The sequence below is a fragment of the Corylus avellana genome, chromosome ca4 (genome assembly GCF_901000735.1).
Source record: "Corylus avellana chromosome ca4, CavTom2PMs-1.0".
Lineage (NCBI taxonomy): Eukaryota > Viridiplantae > Streptophyta > Magnoliopsida > Fagales > Betulaceae > Corylus > Corylus avellana.
The window spans coordinates 27,800,221-27,803,263 of record NC_081544.1 but is presented as its reverse complement, the minus strand read 5'-3'; positions in this window follow the sequence as shown (position 1 = coordinate 27,803,263).

Sequence of the window (3,043 nt, the reverse complement as noted above, 5' to 3'; positions counted from 1 at the left end):
ATTCTATGCTTTAGCGTTTTGATTAAAGGCCAAGAAACAATCTGCAGAGGCAATCTACAGTCAAGCCTTTACCCAAATTAAGTTCCAATATTACCCTTCTTCCTTTTCTTTTCTTTTTTTTTCTTTCGATTTGTTTTCCTTCTCTAACATGCTAAAATATTGTCGACGATTTATTTTTTTCTATCCATCATGTTCTGTAATTTGAATTTGTAAAAATGGTATCCAGCTAACATGTCCGGCAACAGCATTGGCTCCCACTAGGTCAGATTTGATTTGTGGTTATATAAGAAGTCATTCCATCATGACTTGATGATGATCTTTAGAAAAAGGAGAACAGATTTTACATTGGCGTCCTTATCTATGTGTGCATAAAAAGAATACAAAAAATGAAAGTGTTTGGATCATGTGTGTTGGGTCATGATCGGCCACGCAAGGGTCAATAGACCTCACAACCCAAATCCGATAACTGAACTCGCTAAGACTAAGCTCACGTGAAAGTTCGGTAAGCCAGCCTGACAGCTAGTCAGTTCATGGGCATAATGGTCTTATGCTGAGGATAGATCGGTCATCTCATCTAAGAAATATATACTATCCCTATACAAATGTGATAACCCTATCTTTCATATTCAAATAAATATCTACTCTCAACAAAGATGGATCAACTGCAAGCGTTTAAACACAAAGATATGTACGCAAGGAAGACTCGGGTACCCCTATCTAGTGCCAACAATGCAAACACGCTTATCCCACGATTCTAGACTCCGAAGATCATAGAATGACTAACAACCCATATCTTCCGATGATAATTGCACAGCAAATATCCAGGGATAGGGGAGCCGAAGCGTATGGGGAACAAACTGCTCAATGCTTATAAAATACAAGTCTCAACTCAACTTTGAGGTAATTGCAACCCTTGCTTTCTAGCTCTTTGTTGCTCATATTCTCTTCACCCCAAATACTGACTTAGGCATCGGAACTTTCCCATCGAAACACTCGCCGGTAGCTTTGATCCTTTTGTTTGCTTTCTTGCAACCCGACTCCTCCTAGGACACAACAACATCTCACGGAGATCGTGCCACGCCATCACTCGGAAACTATGCATCAACAATGTGTATATATATATATATATATATTTCCTTCACTTATTTGTTTTGTCTTTAAAAAAGACATTAAGAAATATTCGAAAACACAAAAAAGCTCACATAATACTCAAAATTATTTGCAATAAGCTCCTTGTAAAGTGTCTAATTTGGCACGTAAGGATAATATGTGGGAGCCTCGATGCCACTTTTTAAAGTTTTGAGGCATAATTGTAAAATGAGTGATAGTTCCCATGACTAAAATATATTTTTTCTTATTTTTTATTCATACTAAACATTGGAAAATATGAAAAATATTTTCAAAAAAAGATTATATGTTGAAACAAATTGAGCTTAAATTTAAAATGGAGACAAATTTGACTTCCTCGAGGAAGTATGTGTAGAATAATTACTAATATAATACTTTTAAGGGAAAGCTTCACTTAATCTATCTAAATTTTCAATGTTTTTGCAATTATTTTCTTAAACTTTAAAACTCTAAATTTAATGTGTCAATTTTAAAAAGTTTACAATGTTACACATACTGTTAGGGTTTGGAGTTAAATAACATGAAGTATAAGGGACACTATAGGTGAAATTGACAAGTCTCTGTTTCAAATGCATTGCACAAAACCTCTATCACTCAACTCCATCAATAGGTCTCGTGTTCTAAACAAATTGTACTACTCTCCGTTCCAAATGCACTGCACAAAACCTATTTCACTCAACTCCATCAATAGGCCTCATGTTCTAAACAAATTGTACGAGTCTCCGTTCCAAATGCATTGCACAAAACCTCTATCACTAATGTTAATGAATTTCAAGCTGACAATTACATATCCATCTACCGATAAAATCAAGGTGCATGTTCAAGCCCAATATCACCTACCGGCCACTTTAGTTGTTCTTTCCTTCTTGCCCTTTTTCTTGCTTATACAACTTGGCTGCTGAAGACTCTTGTCATCATCAACATTTACATTCTCTAAGTTCCATTTAATTATTAATTATACAACATTTACATATCAACATTTTATTAGAGAATATCAAATCAAATACAATAAAACTATATCTCACAATTTGAATACATTCAATTATAACTTAAATCAAATCCCATAATATAATCTAAAATTGTGAACTAATTAGTTTGACTTCCAATGTATTTAGCGCACTTGCGGCATTCACAATAAACTTTATACTTCAAGCTTTTCTCTAAAACTTTATACAGCATTCACAATGAATGCTCTCAAAACACCTATTTTTTTTAGAAATATGTTACATATACTTTTTTCAATCATCTTTTAATTATCTAATTTTACAAATCTAATAAATTTATTATTAAATTCTTTGTAGAATATATCATATGGGTTCTTCGTAAATTCAATTGTTAATTCAATCCTTCACAAAGATAAGAGAAAAAATAATTTTTTTCGTTTATTTTTTTTCCCTATTGTAATTTCTCTATCAATAGTCAAGTACACAATGGAAAAAGTAGTCACAAGGACGAAACTTATCAGGAGTGTCAGATCATAATCAGAGAAGGTCACATGGCTACAGAGTACTGATTAAACGTGTTCACAAATAAGGGGAGGAAAAAGGGTGTGGGAAATGACTCCCAATGTATTTAGCGCAATGAACTTTATATTCAGGCTTTTCTCTAAAATTTTTATAAAATTCACAAAATACACTATTTAACAAATTTTCTATTCAATGTTAAATTTAACTCTGGTTCTCTAAATGCAAAGAATCCATAAGTAAAAGTCATTTATTTTTACAGAGAGTCCAAAAGTTAGTTTCATCAATACAATACAATATTTAGTTAAAGTAGAGAAATAATTAGAAAGTAATGTTTAGTGATTTTGAAAAGTAGTTAGTTAAATTAATTAAAGTAGACTTTTAGAATTAAATTCTAAAAAACTTATGAAGGACTACTTATTGTGAATGCTCTTAAAACACCTTATTTTTCT